This window comes from Neolamprologus multifasciatus, chromosome 5, assembly GCF_963576455.1.
Source record: "Neolamprologus multifasciatus chromosome 5, fNeoMul1.2, whole genome shotgun sequence".
Taxonomy (NCBI): Eukaryota; Metazoa; Chordata; class Actinopteri; order Cichliformes; family Cichlidae; genus Neolamprologus; species Neolamprologus multifasciatus.
Window position 1 is genome coordinate 11,989,409 of NC_140443.1, and position 23,121 is coordinate 12,012,529.

The following is a 23,121-nucleotide window of genomic DNA, read 5'->3' on the forward strand; positions in this document are numbered from 1 at the left end:
TGATGAGTTTAGACTTCTGTTTACACTCTGTTTACATGAGAAACCATATTGATTTTAGGTAATGACAAAGCATTTCCCTTTGACACCCTTTGTGTTGGATTTTTTACTGCTTCTAGATAAGGACCTAGAAATAGTAAAACTAAACTGTTTTTCTCACTTCTTGTACATTTTCTTCCCTTTTCTGTGTTTTTTTTTCTTTACTCAGTGCTGCTTATTATTTGTCAGCTTCTTCAGCATAATACAAACTACAATCTTTAGTGTAATCAACCTCAAAGAACACCAGCTGTGTACCTGAGGTTAAGCACGAGGATAAAATACACAAGACGCTTTTAATGCTGTGTATTGAAGACAGCCTCAAGGTTTAAAAGGTCACATGTTTGTTTCCTGTCCCTGGGGTTTGTCATGTAAACAATTCTGCTAATAGTGCACCAAGCTCCAACTTGCCTCACCTTGAATATCTGCTGTTTTAATACATGTAAAAAAGTACACTAACCTATGATATTTTACAACCTAACAACCTTAGGTAAAGTAAGTTAATGAACTGCGTCGTGTTGTGTGAAATGATTGTGTGTTTAGAATCTATATGTTTTTCAGTAAAGCAGGTCATAAATATTTGAACAAGACATTGCAAGTGTTGTATTGTTTCTACTCGTGGATGCTTTGAGCACCACAGGACAAGTGCAATTTAATTCCATTATATTCAAGAGACAGCAGATAATACTACAGAGGACAAAGGAACAATAGATACATTTGTCTGCAGGTAAAAAGTACCAAAACCTTGAATTTAAAGACTTACATGAAAATTTTAAATCCATGACTTAATCAAAATCAAATTTTGGCTGGGCTACAATATACTTATTTTTTGGGGTCTTTTTCAGGATTTACCCAATAATCAACTTAAAGCACCAGGTATGACTCACACACATACACACCATCTGTATATATGGAGGTAAAATATAAGGTACAGCAAAGACTAATGTTATGTGAAGCTTTACTGTGCACTTAAATATTAGCATGATATATACATGCCTCATAAAACATCAACTTTTTCACATTGTCGTGTTTGACTATTAAATATCTGCCATTCCTTCTGTTGATTGGGCATTGACTCCCATAACTCATCATCGAGTGACGCCAGTGACTCGCCATGCAGTTTTTGGATGTCACATTTTAGGATAAATTCAGATCGCTTGGAACTCCGGCTGAGTAGGTACTAAACAAGTATCTGGTACCAGGTACTATCACCTAATAGAGAACCTAAAAAATGAGTGAAATGGAGCTGAGCCATGTAGGCATGTAGGGAAAAGTGATATTAGTCATCTGACATCTGAAACAGAATGAGCAACTTTATAAAAGTGAAAAACAAGTTAATCCTTGTGTTGCACCAGTTATTTTTTTCATGATGGTGTGACACTGGGCTCTGCCATTGAGCTCTACAGCCTGTATAAAGTGGGTAAAATAAGCCGTAAACAAACATCAATGCACAAGCAAATTCACATCCAACGAGCAATTTGGGCACTTTCTTTTCAACTAACCTGCATTCAGTCCAAAGGGGGGGAAAAATCAGTGTTTCAATAACAGAAGAAATTACAGTGTGTTTACCTACTTGTCTCACTGGCTCCTCATTAAATTAAACAGACCTCTACTTGAACAAGCTGATCACTTTAGCAATTTAGTAACGTGTTTATGTAATTATATAGCCTTTAATACATTTGAATTTAACAACAAATGCTAATTTTTAGAAATATCAGTTTAATTAGTATCAATCATATGTTTAATTTTCTATATTAAAAGTCTACATTTCTTTTATACATCCAGTCAATCACTAAGTTATTGCCACAACAATTTTTAATTATGTTGCCTATTTCTTGTCAAGCCCTTTATTACATTTTCCTACACTTTTGTAATAATGTTTGCTAGAATCTTAAATATACATTTAAAGTATGAATGAATGTTAAGGTTAAGGTAATGCTTAGATTTGTATGCTGGGATTATCATCACATGTACTATAAAGAAAAGGATTATCAACAACAAACAAAATGCTACAAAACATTATTATTTCCACAACTGAGACTGTTATTTTGTTTGTTTGTTTTGCTTTAAATAAACAGTTTCTGATATAGTTGGTCTTTTTAGTGTGATAAGAAAAAAGGGGAAAATAAAATAAGTATTTAAAAAAACTGCAACAAACTGAAAATGTGCCAGAGATGAAAGGGGGGAAAAAGTTGAGTCAGGCTGTGTATTTCAATAACATTTCAACTGCTTCCTCTACTATTTATCTCTGTTCTTCCAATGCAACAGACAGTACATGTGAGCTTGCTTGGCTGTAGCAAACAATTCATTTTATGAGGCGAAATTATATTAAAAGCTGCTTTGTGGATGATGTGATGATGTCTAATTTAGTAGCAGATACCAGCGATGCAGAAAAACATCTCCATTCATTTTAATGATGTAAACACTGCACACCACTGTGAGATTTTTCTTCCAGGAGGGTCTCCATGGAGTGTACCTGCAACAGTGTTAACCTCACTTACTGTACAGAGGTTGTAAAGTATGTAACAGAGAAAATACTTTAAGCTGTTATCTCAGTAACATCAGGCATTTAACTCAGACAAAACAGGACTTTGTTTTTGGCATGTCAAAGGTGCTGCAGACAAGATGATTTTGCATCTCAGCACCTTCACATTTAAAGAAGAAAAAAGCGTTTGAAAATTTTAAATCTCAGCACTCAGAAATTCTGTGATGCTCATGAAGCACTATCATTATCATTATAGGCTGTCTGCTACACTTTAATTAAAAAAAACATTATTTGCATTCGAAAACTTGTAATTTTAACTCAAGCAGATTTGTCTTGCAAAGGCAGAATAACACAAGTCTGGTTTCTCACTGAAAATATCAACAATGGTGAATTAGTGTTTGTTAATAAAAGTAAGAATATTTGACTTTTTAACCAAACTATATTTAACTTTTGGCAAAGTAAAGTCCAGCTCAGGGTATTTCAGAAGCTTTCACCCATATCCTCATCATCAAATTCAAGTTTTTAGACTTGTCTCCTCACACGCAATGGTAAGATCTTGTCAGTGAAGTTAAAGGGTTTGAACTCAATACATCTGCATGTTCATTCATAGCAACCTGGACTAACATTAAGTGTGAAGTTTTAAAAAGCACATTTATATAAATTATAATTCAAAGGAATGTCATACAGAATGTCTGACTGCACTGCAAAGTATTCAGCGTATGATTACAGCATTACTGAACCATTGTTTTGTCATATATAGACACAGTGGTGTGGTATAATGAAGGAAAAATCCAGAGTGTTTCAATGCAGAATTTATGCACTTACATTTAACCAATACTCAAATCTTCTATTGCCCAACTGTGAATGTGTGTACTTTATACACCCACCATCCACCCCACCCATCTCCAGCTCCATATCATCAAAAAAAAAGATAAAAAGAAAAGATAAAATAACAGGTGCTCTTGAATATAAACTATTAATCAATTACGTGTGCACCTAAAAATAAATGGTAAAGCAGTTTATTTTTTAATTAATTTTAATAAGTCAAGTTTGAACAACAGAGTTCAGAGGAAAGTTCAGGATTATAGCACAACTATAGATGGCAGTAATTTGACAAAAAATATGTTGATATTTGTAAATGTAACTTTGATACCATATGGGATTTTAAATGTTCAATTAGGTTTGATACATATGGTTTTATTATTAAAAGGAAGGAAAAAACATAAACACATTTGTCTAGATAATTGTTTTATTGTTTGTTTAAAAGTAAGTTTAAAATGTGTTTGAGGTAAACTGTTAATACGTACAAATAGTTTATTCCCCAACACCTCTGCTTGAAATACTAATAAAAATGTAGATGCTATAGTGCACCTGTAACAATAATGGACTCAAACATACTTACACACAGTAACTATAACAGAATCAGCACAGGGAATCTTTCTTTCTTTTTTTTTCTTTTTAGCTTTTAAGCCACCTAGGATGAGTAAGTAAAGGGTCAGTGATAATCAGTTATGAAGATTGCGTAGTATGGTTGAAAGTTAAAGAAAAAAAGAGTTTAAGATGGGGTCATAATATTTTGAACAAAGTCAAACTTTAAGTCCCAAATGTCAACATGTTACTATAAATTTGTGATGCGTTTATTTAAAGTCAGAAGTTCCTGACACACATACAAAATTAGCGTTTTCACAGCTACAGGGAATGAATAGGCTCTGAATAAAAGTTTATTGTGTATCATAAAAAGCGTGTTTAGCTAATAATGGAAGAAGGTAACGGGCTGGTGATGCTAAAAGTCAGCGCACTCCAGGTGAAGCTGGAAACAAAGAGAGGTTCCAAGTCTTCTCAAAAGACACACTCGGATCAGCCTTCTAGCGAAACAGATCCCTAAAAAGGCAAAAGTTAACATCTGATACATCCTGCATCTCACAAACAGCAATTTAAGTCCAGCAACGAAGCTCAACATCCGGGAAACGCAACCCGATCTGCAAAAGACGTGGAATGTCTTATTTCTTTTCTTCCGCCCTTCAAACCCGGTAATGATGGAGGAGTAAAAAGCGACATGATTGGTGGATGCAGCCAGCAGAGGAGAAATGTAAACCCCTTCGTTTTGTTGCATCGGGGGGGTTGAAAACTGAACGCTCCCCTCTTGTTTTTTTCATTCCTTCAATGACAGCAGCAGGAGGCAGCCGGTCGGTGCGGTGGGAAGCTTCTCCCGGTACGAGAAGGATTTCCCGGCAAATCTGCGGTAAGGACAACAACACAACACCACCACCACCTAAAAAAAGCAAGAGGCAGTGGGCATGAGGCTCACATCTATGCGAATCAGCAGGAAGGGAGGAAAATACACACAATACACAATGGTGTTGCCTGGGGCTGCCGCGATAGCTCTCAGACAAACCCGGGAGAGAGTGGCTCGTTTTTGCTTGCTTGACAGCTGCGGGGCCAATGGAAATATGCATGGAGCCAGCTGCGCTAGGCTGCAGCCAATGGAAAAATGTGAAACGCTGAGCTGCTACTGGATCAAAGTGGTAAGGTTAGGCTGGCTGCAGCAGCCACACCGCCGCCGCTGCTGCTAAACTTCCACCAAATAAAATGCTGTTTGTGTTTTGGCTGCTGCAGTGGCCATTTTAGGTAAGAAGCGCCCTTTGACTTAGGATGCGGCTTGTCTTTGTGAACGTGCGTGCGCGTGCGCGTGGCTGTGTCTAGACTGGCAGTGCAGAACTCCAGCATCCAGACTGAATGAACTCCGCGGAGCTGGTAGCTTTATGTGGATTAAATAGATATTGCGTGGAGTTCCTCTATTCTCCCTCCCTCCTCCTCCCTCTTCCCTTCTCTCCTCCCTCCTCTCCTCCTCTCCTCCTCTCTTCCCTTACCCTCCCCTCCTCTCCCCTCCCCTCCTCATCTCTCTCTCCCTCTCTCTCTCTCCCCTCCCTCCTCTGCCTGCTAATTTTTTATGCATTTTTCTAAACTGTCATGGCGATTTTGTGTCCTTGGAAATAAAAAGCGCCAGTGTTTTTCGGGCTAACCGGGGGGATGTCTCGCCGGTGAGAGCGTGTGTCCGGTGTCCGGAGCAGGTGAGCAGCCCGCTGGAGAGGTTTTTTCGGTGGAGAGATGTCCCCGAGAAGGAGTTTTAGAGGCTCTCCACACGTGTAAGGAGAGGGCTGTTATAATGTATTTACAACAGCGATGCAGTGACATTACAGAGCTAGCGGAGAAAGCTAGCGCGGTAGCTACGGGGGCTAACATGAAATGGGACACAGTGTATCCTTTTCTCTGTCGGTGTGTCCGGTGTGTGTTTTGTGCTTTTCGCCCCAAGTCGGCTTTTTACTCGCCGGGAACTTATTTTTTTCCCTCCTAGCTAGCCCTCCCAACTTGTGGCAATCCAGTGCCTTGCAACATTCATGCTAGCTGTGCGCTAGCCTATGCGTCTGCTAGCATTCATTATAGCCAAAACCTCAAAGAGCTTTGATAAAAGCTAGTTTGTTAGCCTCATAGCCCCTTATGAAACATTTGTAGCTATAACAGCCAGGTGTGTATTCGGGGACATAATGAGTCATGCAAGCACACTGAGTCATTAAGTGAAAGTGTTGTCCCTAAATCCCTACATTTTCACCTGGCCAGGTGCACAGACAAAGGGTACTAAAAGATAATCCCTATTACAGTGACTTGGAGATTAATAGTGTTACAAAGAATGTTTATGTGTAGGATAAGTGGAAACTCTTAAATTGTTTTTACCCAATCTGTTCTGACTCTACTGTCCAGTCTGGAAGACTAAGGTTGTGAATGTGGCTTGTGGTGTAGAGTGCTTTGAGTGGTCAGTAAGACTAGAAAAGACTTCTATAAATGCAAGTCCAGCATATGTACAGGATGTTTTCCCTTACCAGTTAGTATGGTGTAAGACTGGAAGTAGTCCTTTGTATTTGACATAAATAACTGCTCCTATCTGTTGCTAGGAATGCATTTAGTTTAATTCAGTCAGTTTGTGAGAGCTGAAAAGTTGCTTTTTCAATTCTCAGGACTTTCTTTGGTGGTTTGCAGTATGACTCACTTTGGTCACCAGGAGGCATGGTGACCCAGTATTTGCATGTTGGCCTTGTTTTGGTGTGCTGCAGCCAAAAGATAAAGGATGCATGTCTTTTGACTGTGGGAGGAAAAAGACATGTAGGCTATTTGAAAACTCTGGCCTGAATGCGCCTGTCTGCCTACTTGTACACCTATCGTGGACAAGTAGACAGGCTTTTTAATTTTGACTTGCAGAACTGCCGCGTTTCTTTAACTCCATCATTGAGAAAGCAGAGGGAATAAAAAAAAACCCTTTTCTTTTCTCTTTTCCCCTTTTCTCAGTTGTTGAGACAGCTGACAGTTCAAGCAGTGTACATTTGTGTACACTGTAGTACACAAAGCTCAACTTAATTACATAAATTTATATAAATAGTTAAGAATCTTCTGTGCTATTATTCTCATACCGATGCCGGATGTTGACTCCTTGGGAATTTTTACAGCTGCTGACATCAGTTGGCACCGAGGTCAGAATAACTGAAAGTTGAATAGTAGTATTGAACATCTTTCCTTCCTGTTAGATCACACCATTACCTTGCTAATGGTTATTTTTAGATTTATTTATTTGTGACCAAAAATTGACAGTCTTTAAACAGATATTGCTTTGTCATAGAAAAAAAATTAACTTAAAAAAATGTTAGTTGAGGCAACAGGCAGACAATTCTCACAAGGACAGCTCTAAAAGAGCCACCTGTTGTAGAGAACTGCATGCTCAGTGTTTGAACATATTCTGCAAGAGCTTTTTCTCCATCTAAACCAAATAAAAGTGCGTTCATCTACTTCAGTGATCAGAAATACCCGATAATAAATAAATAAAACCTTAATAATAAATCCAGATACGTACTGATAATCTGTGACCTTTCCATTCCCTCTCCACTTCATTAGGCACACCTACACAGTTTAATGTAATACTGTGCCACACATTCTGTATTCTGAAGATTTCAATGTTCATTTTTTTGTTCACATTCAGAGTGGTGTCAGTTCAACTATAAATCAACTGTTTAGTAGTGATTTTACATTGGATTACGTTCCAACATATTGTTTTTAATCTGTTTGACAAATGACACAAACACAGCTCAGTGTAACAAGACTAAGAGGTCTCAGAGTTTCCTGCCAAATAAAGCTCCAGAAATTGACATTTTCTTGAAATAATATCTCTGTGACAGTATCAGTTAAAACCTTTGTCTTTATAACATGTAAATAAAGGAGAGATTGCAATGATTTGTAAATTATTTAATATGTGTTTGTGTGAAAATAAACCAAAGGCAGATGATCAAATACTGAAACTGTAAATTCTTATTTGTAATAAATTTGATGCAAATAAGACATTTAATAAAATGTTGGAACAGGGAAAACTATAGATTGGGCGGGGGGGGGGGGTATTTAAAAAAATAATCTATTTTACATATTATCAGAAAATTCTGAGAAATTTCTGTACACAGGGTCTAATACAGAAAACCAGTATTGAATGCTTGTGATCTACTGGCTCTTGGGCAGCGCAGCATTAAAAACAGAAACTAGTGCATGTGCTCAGGAACATCTCCGAGAACCACAGGATTTTTGCTCAACATACAAATGCAAGTTTCAACTGTAACATGCAGGAAAACGTATACGTAAACAAGATCCAGGACCACCTGTCGCCATGTTTGGGCTCAGTTGGGATGGACTTAAGTAAAGTGGAAACTGGCCTGCTCTCTAACCAGTTAAAATTACTAATCCTTTTTTGGAAATCATGGAAACATTCATTAGCCTGGACCTGTAGTTAAAGGGAAGAAGAAAAAAAAACAAACAGGCGTGCACACAAATGATCCCTATGAGTGTCGCCTACTCCAATCAGATGTGATCAGTTGATGATGATAAAATGGTGAATCTAAAAAGTCTAAATCTGTAAACGATAAAGAACACAGTGAACATAACAATAGAATGCAAAACTGTTACAGTTAACAGTACAATTACATTAAGGCTGCTGAAAATCATTAACCTTGGAATATAACATTCAGTACGCTCTTTGTTTATTTCTAACATAAAAGCTGTACTTAAGATATCTGAAACTGTAAACTGGATTCATTTAAAGTTTAATAATAATTATTATTATTAATATGCTGACTATTAGCTGATTAAAGTAAAATAAATTTTATTGATACAATATGCATTCTTACCGTGTGTTCTTTGTTTTGTAGCTCCAATTCTAGCAATATAAAAGTGGCTTAGCAGCAGGTTAGAATCAAATATAAAAATATGTATACATTTTCCATATCAACAAATACATGCACATTCCAAATGACAATATGATAAACAGTTTGAGCTGCTCTAACTTTACAGCTTGGCTATTTTTGTGATTTTAGTAAGTTACAGCTTAAAAAGCTTGGAAAGAAAAGCATCTGGACTTCTTTAGACTACGATGACCTGGATGACTGAGAATCTTCACAGACATGCAGCTTAAGAACTTCCACATATAAAATGTATTTGCCCTGCAAACAAGCTGAATTGCACTTAAAACATGCTATACATAAAAGAATCAGTAAAAATGTGGTGCATCTAGTCAATTATTAAACCGAAACTCTGGATATAACCTGCGCCGGTTATTTGTTCAGCATAAGTTACCCTAATCATATAGCAAAGTTAAACTCCTTTGTGACACACAAAACTCAGACTTTAAGTTTGTCATTGCTATCCATTAATCTCGCTTCATAGTACGCTCCTCAGATCTGGCTCACAATAAAAACAGTTAGATTTTTATGAAATGAAAAATATGACAATGATGGCACAAACTGTTTATCTGCTGAAATCCTGTATCAATCAAGAATGAAATACTCGCTTTTAAAACTATATCATTTTCCAAAGGGAATATGGTTAACAGAGGTGATGTAACACAGTAGCAAAAAACATTCGCTTCTTCTAACTTTTCTGAAGTGTTGCTGACCTCAAATTAGGATGCATTTTCAAAAATGTTTCTCAGTTAGAACATTTGATATGATGTCTTTGAGCTGTTATCTATTAAATATCAGGTTTAAATAATTTATAAATCATTGTATTATGTTTTTTATTTATATTTATTTAAACTTTAAATTTATTTATTTTAAAAGTACACATTTATTTAAACAGTACTGTTTAACCTGTTTAACTTTTATTTACACAGTATCAAGTTCTGTGAAATGGTGATTATAAGAATAAACTTAGAGTTGGTGCAGATACAGTCATTGGTTACTTCGTTAGGCACAAACTCCACCTTGGAACTAATATTGATCTCACCAACACAACTCTCTGTCTAACATATAATTTAATACAATTTATGCAGTTTCTTAATAATTATATTTTGGTAGGAGGTTTTGTGTTCAAGGTCAGCCTGAACAGTAAACAACTAATTATAATATTTTTTTAAAGGTGGTTTGACTTATAAAGGAAAAAAAACATACAATTTCAAATGCCCTTCCGTCATACTGTATAGATGTCTGTCGATGTTAGTCAAACTCAAGCTGTAGAAAGCAACTTTCTTCCCTTTCTTTGTATGAAGAGTTACGTTAATGCCAACCCTGGCCTTGGGTATTCATCCTGTGTGCTGTTAAACCATAGATGGTATAAAAGATGGAAATCGCTTTTTAAACCCAGAAGCAAAGACGCGTGTCTAAAACTCCCTTCCTCGAGGGCCAGTGTCCTGGACCTTTTACATGTGTCCCTACTGCAACACATCTGAATAAAATTTAGCCGTTTGATTCATGTTAAAGCAGCTCATAAGTGAATGACCATTGGTGCAATACAAGTACTTTTAGAAGTATATTTTTCCCAACACATTTACTTACATTTATTTAAATTTACTTGAGTAGGTAGGGTAAGGGGTTGCCACCTCAGCATGCAGTCAAGTTCTATAGAGTTCTACTTATGACCTACTAATTTTATTCAGGCATGTTGCAGTAGGGACATAACGTTACAAGCTAATGTCACGCCAGCTAACATTAGAAACTAGGGTCCTAAAACTTAAACTTAAACTACTTTCCCTCTGATCAACAGTTTGATTACATTCTCACATCACAAGAGTTTATTTGCTAAGTTCGAGTCTCCCCACTTTAGATCTACTTCAAAAAAAAAAATCTGTAACAGAAAAATCAATCAATAGCAGCGAACTGGAGCTTACAGCAGCGCTTAGTGATGAAAATACGGATATCCCCAACCAACATTTAACATGTCAGTGTGTCAACATCAAAATGTAATAAAAATCAGGAAAATACCTGAGCAGTGACTGTGGCCCACTTGATCCAGTGATTACAGTTCCAGGCAAAGTCCAGTGACTTGGGTTTGTTACCCATCTTGCCACAAAATACTGATAAGCATTAAAACTTTTGTAGGCCTTCATATCTCGTCCAATATAATGTGTGTTATTGTTGATAACATAATGATATAAATCTTGTGGTGTGAAGTCAGGAATAATGCCAGGATTACATTCCACAATAGGGCTGTGCGATATGACCAAAATCTCATATCCCGATCATCTATCCGAAACATCTATCGTCCCGATAACGATATAAATCACAAAATTTTAACATTTTCTGTAAATTCTGTGAATCTCGGCAGCTCGACTTGCGTGAAGCGTTTCCAGCTCGGCGTCGTGTACCTGGAATCGAGTGTTTTAACAGATGCATGAAACAATACATTTTTAGACATAAGTTGTAATGGCCGCTGTTTCCTTTGTGAGTATTTATTACACGGCGTGCTGTGGGGAAAAGCCTGTTCTAACGTTTGAATCTAAGGTTTCTTTTTTAGCACCTGACGGCTCTTTTTTGCTTCTCATCCGTAAACTCTCTCTGCATACTCTTTCACGTGATTCAGTTTATTTTGAAAAGTCTCAACAGCATCTTGAGCTTTATTGTGAAAGGTTTATGTGGAAAATAAACAAGCGGACACCCGATGGTTTTACCGTCGTTGTTGCTAACGACAACGCATAAAAACAGGCGCTTGTCCGTCCGTAGTGTGGTTATATTAAATATAAGAGAACGAGAGAACTTTAAGAAATTAATATAGCCACTACAGTGACCATCAAAACGATGAAAAAATATTGCCATGAACAGTTTATTTTGCGACACCATGAAACAAATGATAGTGTAAAATGAAACGATAGATGTTTTTATATCGTCATCCGATATATATCGTTATATCGAACAGCCCTATTCCACAACATCAGTAAACTCAGTTGGAGGGTATAAGTTAACATCTTCGTCCCTTCCTCATCAAGTTTCTCCACATAACGATTTAGAAGCTTGTTATGAAACATTGATAGAGATCTATTGGAAATCGGCTTTCTGTTCTGAACACTGTGAGCAAAACATGGTCTCAGTCACTCACTTTGGGTCCTGTTGAATTTTAAAAAGTCAGCATTATAAATCTGTGTTTCAGAAAGGAGGATTATCTGGGGTATGTTCATTGGCTAAAAACTTGTGATTGACAAGTGGTTTGACATTCGGAAGCGCCGCCGTCTTCTCACATCTAGTTTTATAAACCGCTGACATGGACATGGTAAAAATGTTCATCGCTCATTGTTTTCTTTAGTCAAAATGGGTGGCGTCAAAGTAACAAAGTCCATCTTTCTACTGTTTTTGCTTTAAAATATACATACAATGTAATTACTTTTGTACTTAAACATCAAGTGTAACAAACAATTTCTTCCTTACAACTGAAATTGTAGTTCATAGAAAGAAAATTTGGAAGGTCACCTTAATGTCCGGATATGTAAACCTTATACAATGATTCATGTGAAACCTACAATCTCTCTTACTATAAATGATCTTGTTTAATAAACATATACTTTTAAATGCTGGTTTAACAAAAATGTAACCAACATTGAGTATTTTAATGTACAAGCTCTGTTTAGGAGATTCATTGTCAATTCTCTATACTTAAAAATAACTTTAAATAACTTTAATGTTGACTAATCTGAGAAAATAATCTTTCAAACAGTACATTTTGTGATATTGTCATGAACACATTTGTCATTAAACTTAAAAAAACAAACAAAAAAACAAAACATACACTGACCTCTTTCTTGACAGGAACATCGTGGCTGCCACACATATAGTTTTCATTATTTTTCTACAGTTCACAATGTGCAGCTGAATTTCAAGCAACTTGTAACATTTTTTACTTCTTTTGCTGAAGATGATCACATGAAAGTAATCCAGTTGTGCTGGAACAAAGGCATTGTGACATTTGAAACTCTTTTTTCCAGCTGGCAGTCCTATGTCCATGTTACTCTACAGACTGTGTTATTTGTGATCCACTGTTTTGCCCAGTGGTTTTGCTACATTCTGCATTTTGCACATTGTTGTTATGGTGGAATCGTATACCAGTAATCCATGCAAAAAGGCTTTTAGTGTGTTATTATTTAGTGTTTATTTGTAACTTTTCCACATGAAAAATGTTAATGTGTAATATGAATTTCGGGTGCAAGGTCTACCATGGAATTTAGTAAGAGAGGAAAGCATCAGTGAAAATGATGACTCTTAATCTTTGGAGGAAATCAGCTTTTCAGAAGAACCTATGGTTGATCATTTGCATGATCAACCAAAGGTTGCATGTACTATGTTGGCACCTAAAAGGAAAAATGCAAGGATGTCAAGTAATTTAAAACATTTCAATTGTAATACACATTACATGGTTCTGTGTGTTGTATCTAATCTCCTTAAAGAAGTGTTTCACACCATTGAGGCATATGGTGCCCTCAGATATCTTTATTGCACTCTGAGATGTTTACAGTAAACCTGTATTGATGGTTTAGTAAACCATCAATCACTCAGTTGAACCATTTAAATTAAACCAACCATAAAATTGATCAGCTGTCCACAGTTTGTAGTCACTGTTTTAGTCATAACATGTTCCTTATTAAACTCTTATTATTGTTTTAAAGCTTGTGATTATAAATATTATGTTATTATAGTTATGAAGAAATGACAGGCTAAGTTAGATTTCTTCATTATGTTCAACTTTCTCCTGGTGTGCTTATTTATTGTTGTTTAAGGGGCAGTTTATGTGCTAGTGTTTCAGTTTATCACTTCTGTGGATGGAGACAGAAGAAATTAGATTTAAACTGATCAACTGATTGTATGATATGCATCTCAGTTAGTGTGAGTCAGCACCTCAGAGGAAATGCAACACTGTCTCCTCTCGATTATCCCACTTTGCATTTTGCATTTGGGTGAGAAGGCAGCTATGCATTCACATGAGAGTTTGGTGTAGCATTAAAATTATGGTGATGGTAATCATTGTGAAATCTGTTCAGCTGTTAAAGCGTCCATATGAGAAATTCCAATGTATTGGTAGTGGAAGTTGGATTTTGATTTATTTAGGTCATTATGTCTCATCATAACTGGATTAACAAGAGCATATATTTAAATTGTCAAGTATATTAGGATTTTTCTCCTAACGATTTTTAAAAAAATGTTTGTTAAACTAGCATCAGTTAGCATCAGTTTTTATGTCAACATATGTGAGCTGATATAAAAACTTTTATTAAAAGACAGTGTAGAAAAATATGATTGAGGAATTTCTGAGTACACATCACAGGGTATAAACAGGGATAAATAATACCAATAAAAATAGAGGAATAGACATTGATTATATGCCTGTAATACAATACTCAGGTCTTCAGTGTAAAATGCTGTAAGTTAGTGAGCAGTTGTATGGTCATGTCGTTCACTGGGTGGAGAAGGTAGGCGGGATTCACTTGTGACCTTAAATATAGCACACAGTGGTGCGCTCTGATGTGTGGCTCATGTCAATGCCACAACACTATATCAGATTAGGTAGGCTGGATACTTGGCACAAGGAAAGATGAAAACTGTGTCATCAGCATCAGCAGCAGGGTTTGAGATTTAGAGGTGATAAGTAATTAACCGAGAAAGATGAATCTAAACAGGGCTCCCTCTGACACCATTGTCCGCTGCTTTGTTTGTTCCCTCGTGGAAGCGTCGAACAGCTGAAGCAGGGATGGAGTGAGGAGGAGCTGTGTTCCATTTTTAAGGCGCGCTCCGCTCTTTGTGCAAGCTAGCACACACACACACACACGTTTGGGAAAACGGGGCTGAAATTTGGTTCTGATTTAGCACAGCCGGCTGCTCCTCTTCATCCCTCTAGCGAGCTGTCTCCTGATGATTCTCAGACTCAGCAACAGTATGGCTCTTCTGCTCTTTTGTGCAAGGGCAAGTGACTGAGTGACGGGAATAAGGTCACTGAAGAAAGAGCGGGTCTCTCCACTGAGATGGCCTGGTAGGATTTCTGTCTGTTGCTTCAGAATAAGTCTGCCCTAACACCCACTTTTTAAGGTTGTAAAATGAAAATCCTAGAGCCGTTTCTTTATAGAGATAATTTCACAGGTAAAACCGTTACTGGAAAAAGAGTAGTTACTGAGTGGGAGGAGGAAAAAAATCAATTGTCTTTTATTGATTAATTTCTCAGTTAATGTTTGGCTACAATTTCTAAAAGCTAAAGGAGACGTTTTTACGGTGGCCTGAAATGTAAACTTTTTTTTTGTCATATTTGTCATATTTGGTTAAAAATGACTTCAAATAAAGTCATTACATTAGAGTTTGGACAAAAATGTTTATATATAATTTTTAATATATAATTTATGTATTTTAATATTTGCATTTTCATAGAGAACACAGGCGCACACACATACAGACAGCCATTGGACTTATACACCCATACACAGACACACTCACATTCAGCCTGCATCAATACTAAATAGAAACACATTAAGACAATCGCTCATGTCCACGCTACACTCACATGGAACCTAGATTTCCAATTTATTTTAAATTATTTTATGTTTCCTATAAATGAACAGTCTTCACTCTTTGCCTTAACAGTGTAAGTTAGTCTCCCCAGAAGAGTAACAATGGGACTATTATTAGGGACTACTATTCAAACATAGTCCTGTGATCCAGATATTCGAGGAACAGAGTTTGGCAAAGTTTAAATGTCTAGTTGACTTGTTGAGCACATCCCTAATTATTAAGTCTAGTGTTAAGTTGACTATATCAGTGAAAGTCTGGTTGAAATGGGTGAAACCAATATCTGAATATTAATAAGAGATGTCTCAAGCCAGTTCAAAGGATTGGTGTCAGGTATATTGATTCAGGTGTCCTGTAATTGGCTGATAATAGAATCAAAATCGGATCCTCAAATGCGTGTGGCTGATGTCAGTCTATGAATCTTCCTGCACCTACTTTTGAAACAGCTAGGTTGTGCACTGAATTAATTTTACTGTGTAAAAAAAGTGCAAATGTATTTTCATATTGTCAGATATTGGATATCCTGTGCATCTGTTGACCGATAGCATTCTGGCTTTGGTTAACTTGGTGTAACTTCATCACAGGCCAAAATAAAACTTGCTTGTTGTTGAGTTGTTGCATGCTGTCTTATGCTAAAGACCATGGAATCAGCTCACAGATGTTCTTAGTCTGCGCTGCATCAAACTCAAAGGAAATCAAAATGACTTGTGAGAAAATAGACATAAAACAACATCATACTAAGTAATATCGAGGCAAAATGCTGTAGTAAGTCCGTACCAGGTCTTTCTCCTGTCTTTTATTTAGTCGACCCCTCAGTAGGTCTAAGAACAGAAATTTCTTGTAATATAAAAGTTGCGTCACCTAATTTATCTCATTAGCCTACTGTTGACTTTAGCCATTTTACATATATAAAAAAGAAAAATTATAAAGAATAAAAATAAACGCCAGGTCAATGTTATAACTTTTTTCTTTTCAGCATTCATCTTGTAAGGCCATTGGGTAAAATTTTCATTGAAACCTTTTTAACCATGCTTTGATTTAGTGTCCAGTGTTTGACCCTTTACTTTCTTTATCTGAATCAGTATGACTTAGATAAACATGAAAGAAATGTTGGCAGTCTGGTTTCTGGTGTTTATTCATCATTATTTAGTAATGCTCCTGCACAATCGTTAATTGAACGTGTCTGTGTCCCTACAACCCTTATGTCTTCTATTAAATGTGAGTCTATTGTCTTACTGGTCTTCCAACTTGACTTTCAATGTTTTGATCAAAAATACAGTGTGACACATTTAAAGGCTGTAACGATTATGCCATTGTGTCTATTACGTGGATAATTAACGTATAAATAAATTATGCCTCTACATAATACACACTTGATACAGATCATAACATTTGAAAGTTTAAAAGCAAAGCCCTACCAGTATGCACAAACTATAACATACTTCCAAAGTTGTTACTGCCAGCTGTAAAAAGGAAAAAACTGTTGATACACAAGCCTGGACTATTAAATTCCTAGGGTGTTTCAACTTGTTCTGATTTTATATTTTTAGTCAACAGACCCTATAAAGTAAGTGGCATATTATGACAATATTGTAACAATACAGCTCTGTCTGGGTCAAGACATTTTTGCATGCAAGTGTTTTCTGTGTTTTTTACATTTCAAATGCAGTCTTTGTTGTTCACATACCCCGTGGTGTGCTTGTGAGTGTGTGCACGCATGTGCGCTTGTTTGTGTTTGCATATGAGTTCTGTCACATAAGGCTGCAAAATGAGTGAGCAGTAGAGGGTTGTTTGATATTTGGAAACGGCATGCTCTTGCATCAATATTCATGGGTGACAGGTGTGCAGGGATAAAGGAATGTAACACAGAAGTTTTAAAAAAGGAAAAGCCTCCACAAGATGTCTTTTTGACTTCCATTTAGACTTGTTTCATTTTTATTTCTTTTTTGGGCAGCCTTTCAACTATAACAAGAAATTTACACCTCCTTTACATTGCTGTTTCCCATTTTCATGCACTTTTCTGTCATCTATGATTATCTAAGTATGCACATACATTCTTTTCTTAGTTATTTGTAATGTTGAGGAAGTTGTTTCTGTTCTGTCACATGCACTAAGATCTGGATATGTACAATGGCTGCGTAGCTTAACTTTAAATGTATTGAATCTGTCAGAAGGTAAAACGCTTTCACAAAATTGGATGTCATGCCAGTGCATCTATCATGACATCATCTTTGTCTTTTTACTGAAGTTGTGATTTTTACTCCATGGTGTGACAGTGTTATAAAACTGACTCTCATCCAAATGAAGTGTTACTGGAGCTGTTTAACTCACTAAAGGATTTGCTTTCTTGAAATGGTTGAAACGTCATCAATGATTCAGTATTTGCATTTTCTCCACATATAAGCACACTGACAATTCTGAGATCAAATATGATTCACAGGTCTCATTTCCAAGTGGTTAACTTGTTCATAATCCTTATTTTCAAATGCTTTGGAAAAAGCAATGACATTAAACTACATGTGGTTTTTAAAATAATACTTTAGTTAATAAAAAAATAGTTTGCTTTATGCTATTTGACTTAAATATGATTATAGCAGGCCCAATGCCGCAACCTTCTAGAGTCTAATTTCCCTTCATAAAATCGGGGACTACAATGCCCAGCAGTAGGACTGCTCAATTAATCGAATTTTAATCTCGATTACGATCTGGGCTTTCAACGATCATTAAAAATGACTGAGCCGATTATTAGCACCTCCCTCGTGCTTTACTCTCGCGCTACTCCGTGGAGAAAATCGAGCGCACCTCTCTGCATTTCGAACACGCGTCACAACAATTAAGAGGACCCGAGGAAGCTCGGAAAGCTAAGCAGAAGTTATTTGGAGAGGATAGTGACTGCTGTTGGCTGAAAAGAGAGGTAAAAAAAAAAACTTCAGTGGTGTGGAAACATTATGGGTTCGCGGAGTCAGACGTGGATCAAGTAGACATAGTGTGTAAACTTTGCTACGGTGTCGTAGCTGCACCACAGAGCAACACTGCAAAGTTCACTAAACATAGATGTTTACATTTTTCATTCATTTCTTATATTGCAAACACTTGCACTGTTATCAGTATTTACACACTATTTTATATTATTTTTTTAAAGTCATTATTCAATACATTGTTATTATTAACCCTTAAGCCGGTCAGAGCGGCATGCTCCGTTTTGCTAACTATTTTTAAATCCCAGTAGAACCGGAACCGCGTAAGCTAGCTCAATATTTTTTTTTTGCATATGAAACCGGAGGAGTTGTACTTACATCTTATGCCATCAGCTTGTCCTAGGTCACGGTTTCCTTCCACATAAAGCTTTGCAAAAATTGCATAAAAAGCGCTTGCAGGAACAAAAACATAATATTACAAAAACATGCTTTGCTGATCTGATCAGCTGTTCGTAACACTTCCCACATTGAAAAAGACATCAATGCGAACTATCGCATGTCCCCCATTTCCTGGCCGAAACCGGAAGTGACGCCATTTTTGCGGAAAATGTAGTTTTTTACTTGTAGGCCTTAAAAGCCTATACTGGTGTTTTTATAAGTCATGTTTGACTTTTCTGAATAGTTTCTGGGATGCTTAGAACTCGAATTGCACTGCTGGAAATAGTTTATTTTGATGCACATGCTGTTTTCTTTGCAAATTTGCATCATAGGATTGTTTTTTGTTTTTCCTGCAGTATATAAAAATTGCTGTATCTCCAAAATAAAACTATGAAGACACTTAAAATAAATTTCCTGTTGTTGTAAACTATTTTTTGCAACTTTTTTGTATTTAAAGTTTTGAGGGATAAGCCTCTTAAATTTCTACAAGTAGAAATATATGTAAAAAAAACAAAAACAATTTTAATTTTTTTTGTAGTTTATTGCACTTTTTTGCAATTAATGTAGTTACTATGGACTTAATGCATACACATTATTAAAATATGGGCTATAACAGTTGTATTGATGTATAGCAACTTGAAATGCTCCCACAAATGGCACTACAACATGTAAAAAAAAAAAAAAAAAAGCTCTGGCGGACTTGGTTCTATGGTAGGTCTTAAAGGGTTAAATAAATATCGTCAAATAATCAAGATCTCAGTTTCAGTGAAAATAATCGTGATTATCATTTTTGCCATAATCGAGCAGCCCTACCCAGCAGACACATTTGCATATGGTTCATATCAGCACTTAAAGGTGTTAGATGCATATTAATTTACCATTTTGATAGTTAAAGGTATTTGTCCATTGGTGAGACAAATGGGTATACATTCTACATCCCCCCCCCTTTTTTAAGTCATAATCATTAGCACTAATATCATGGAACTAGGATGACCTGGGGACCTCTGGTAAGTTGTAATAATTGCAGAGGTCATTTGTGGTCATTTGTCTTTTGCAACTCTGCAATGTCTGCAGTTTACAAAGTAAAAATTCTACAGCAAATTACCCACCACACTCCACAAAAAACAGATCTCAGGATAAGTCCTGTGTAAATCAGTATTTCAATGGCCTTTTTTGCCTTTTAAATAGTTTTTCTTTTTAACCTTTTTTCTTTCTTTTCTCCTAAAGAGTTGTGGAGACTGTGTAGGCAATTATAAAATTAGGATCGTTACACAGCACTGGGCACAGAAGGAGCACGTTGAAATCTATCAGGAATAACATGAATTACAACATTTGTTAGGGAACAATTTGAAATGTTTCAACAGGATCCACAGTTATTATGTGTCAGCCTAAATATGTCAGTAAATTTGAGGAAAAAATGAAAGGAAAAAAGAAAACTAGTCAGGGATAAATCTAAAAAACACAACAGCTTACACACTGAGTGGCTTCAGCTTTTGTGTATTAAATTTAAGAAAAACCCTGACTTTGCATCAAGTTGAGATTAAACTAGATTTAGGCCAACACACTTGCAGTTTTATCAGTATAATGCAGTACATGTATTTACAGAAAGGATTTTTCGCACCAAAAATAACTGAGTCCCATGTGGCAGAGACGTGTGCTGTCGACACACTTAAGTCATATCTATACTATGGACTGTGTGCAGGAGATAATGTAATCTCACCTGGATCATCAAGCTGCTAAAGTGGAGGAAAATTAAACTCTTGACATTGGTCTTTTAAGTTAACTGCAAATATACAATGAATTTGAGTGCTAGTTTATATTTTTATTATTTTACCTAAACTGCTTATATATGCAAATATTGTCATTTATAGCAATGAGAGAGGAAGTCATGAGGTATGCTGTATTTTCCTGTTTTCATACTGCTTCACTTTCCCTCTGTGTTCACTCAGTCCATGCCCCCTTGTGACCCGTCTTCCCACGTGACAGACATAACGCATCACACAAGCCCTACATTTCAGGTTTCACTGTCTGCTTACTCCAGTGTTAGTGTCTCAGGCAAGTGCTTTGGGGCACTCTAAGGATTATTGGGATGTTTGAGTCACGTTTATTGATGTGTTTCTTCTGTATTTCAGTCCATCAGCATTGGTGGTAATGTGACAGCTGTAGACTTGCTGTATTTTTTTTATTTTTGTTATCAGCTGACAAAAAAGTAATTGGTTGTCATTTTTCAAGCAAAAATGCTTATAATAAATTAGAAACCTTGAGGTTTCAGGCCTATTTGTCAAACATATCCAGATATTTGGATGCTTGGATGTCCAGTCTTCCAATGTGTGAAGGGCATTTTAAAACACCATAGATATCTTTATTAATAGCTACATGTAGCATATCTGTAAGGGGCATCCAAAACTAATATTTCTTTTACTTTGCATTATATGCTGTACTGATCTTTATGACAGGTGCACTGCAAAAATTAAGTGCCTCAATAATCACAGACTTTCTTCTTCACATGCAATTAAACCATCTAATTAGAAGAAAATATGGTTTGTTGTTTTAAGGATTATGAAAGTGGGAAGTTCAGACTCCTCACTTTTAAAACAGTGGGGAGTCTGAACTTCTTCTGCAGATACTGCAGTTATCCTTAATAGTACAGTGAGGCAGGTGGTGGGAGTACCTGACTGTTTCTGCTGCTGCAGAGTAGTGCACCACAGATGCCATTTTATCATCAGAGTGTTAAGCAGCAAAAGGTGGATTTTGCTGAATGTCATGTACACTGTGTTCAAAATATGAGTAGCACCTGCTCTTTCTGAAAAGCACAGTGGAGCTGGTTCCAGGCAATTGATATCACCTGTACTAAATCTGCTTTTTTCTTTCCAGCAAAAGGCAATAGCATGTTAAAAGAATGAAATCATAATTGAGTAGCTGGGAAAAAGGCATTTACTGCACTGATGATCTTTTAAGTTAGTCCAAACGTCTATTGGCACCTTCAGTCTTTAACTGACCTTTTTTTTTCTCCTGTTAATCTGGTCCGTCGCCAGAAAAGAAATCTAGGAACAAACATCTTACCTGAATTAAAATGCTATTAATTTAAAATCAGCAATATTCCTCATAACTCAGCTGTTGTAAATCACTACATCAGTTGTTTGTTTTCTGTCCTTCTTGGCCATCATTCTTTCTTTTCTTTAAAAAACAAAACAAACTGATTTCAGGTATGTGGAGAAAATGTGTTTGGGAGATCTCGTAGAGAAATCAGCATACTCTGCTCTTCCACTGAAAGACTTGAATGGAAGGAACTGTATACTGTAACATGAGGCACAAGGTAATCTTTTTCTTTTCTTTGAGTCATTTCTATTGCACTGGTGCGGTGTACACCTTTTTTGAGTTGGACACCCAAGTGTACTGTGCTCCTGTTTAGTTTTATGGTTATGTTGATGTAGAGGACTGGCAGTTTCCATTTAAACCAGGTTTTACTACTGTGTTTGCATATCGCAAAAAAGCTTTGAGCACAACAATGATAAATATAAACACACGTCAAAGGATTGCTCAGTGCATATTTATGAGTTTAAAACAGTGCAGAGGTGAATGAACTGAGGAGAATTCTGATGTTATCTATAAATGAAATGAAGTTGCATCAAGGCCATGCTTCACTTTTTTTCACAACGAGGAACTGGGGATCCAATGCAGATTTCTGTTGTTCCCTAATTTGAAAGCATCAGATCTGTCTTTTGTAGCAGCTGACCAAAACAGAATTAAGATTTGTCCACATGAAATGTGGATTTTCATCTGTCAAAATTCTTCTTCTTCCTCTTCCTCCTCCTCCTCCTCTTCCTATTATTATTACTATTACTATTAGGGGCATGACTGCTTTGATTGATAGGTGTCCAGACTAGAGATGGACCGATCCGATATTACATATCGGTATCGGTCCGATACTGACCCAAATTACTGGATCGGATATCGGTGAGAAATAAAAAATGTAATCCGATCCATTAAATATCAAAAAAGCACATCACAAAACTCGCTACACGGAGTAACTCGGCTCATAACTGTAGCACGTCGCAGCAGTATGCATCACGTGATAGAGCCACGGTGTGTATTTGTAGCCTCGCTAGCAAACCAGCATTTCATCTCCGAGGAAGTTTTCCCAGAGAGAAGTAAAGCAAGTGTGTAAGTTCATCTCTGAATGTTTGTAAAGCGTTCCCATGTTAAGCTTAACAACAGATATATGGAGCGACTGCCTCTCTCTCTCTCCTGCTGCTACTTCAATCGTGAAACCGCTTAATGATCAGCTGATCGGCTTTTCTGTCGCGAGTCTGTCTCTCTTCTTTGTTTTTGGCCCACTTTGCACCAGAAAGAGGAAACCAGCGGCTGAACAACAGCAGCACTATTAAGCTTGATAAGCTGTTGTTAGAAT

The 23,121-nt window shown here is 36.6% G+C and overlaps 1 protein-coding gene across 6 annotated transcripts in view; it reads left to right on the top strand.

The window, feature by feature from the left end:
• Window positions 1–4,403: 4,403 nt before the first annotated feature.
• chd6 (chromodomain helicase DNA binding protein 6) overlaps window positions 4,404–23,121 on the top strand; it is a 99,298-nt gene continuing 80,580 nt past the window's right edge. For 2 of the 6 annotated variants that reach the window (XM_085159041.1, XM_085159045.1), the window contains exon 1: window positions 5,194–5,589. The gene's annotated coding sequence lies outside the window, so the exon portion shown is untranslated. Of the gene's footprint in view, window positions 4,761–4,808; window positions 5,147–5,193; window positions 5,590–5,640; window positions 5,665–23,121 lie in introns of those variants that run through there. The other 4 variants (XM_085159042.1, XM_085159043.1, XM_085159046.1 and 1 more) reach the window with 4 other exon arrangements.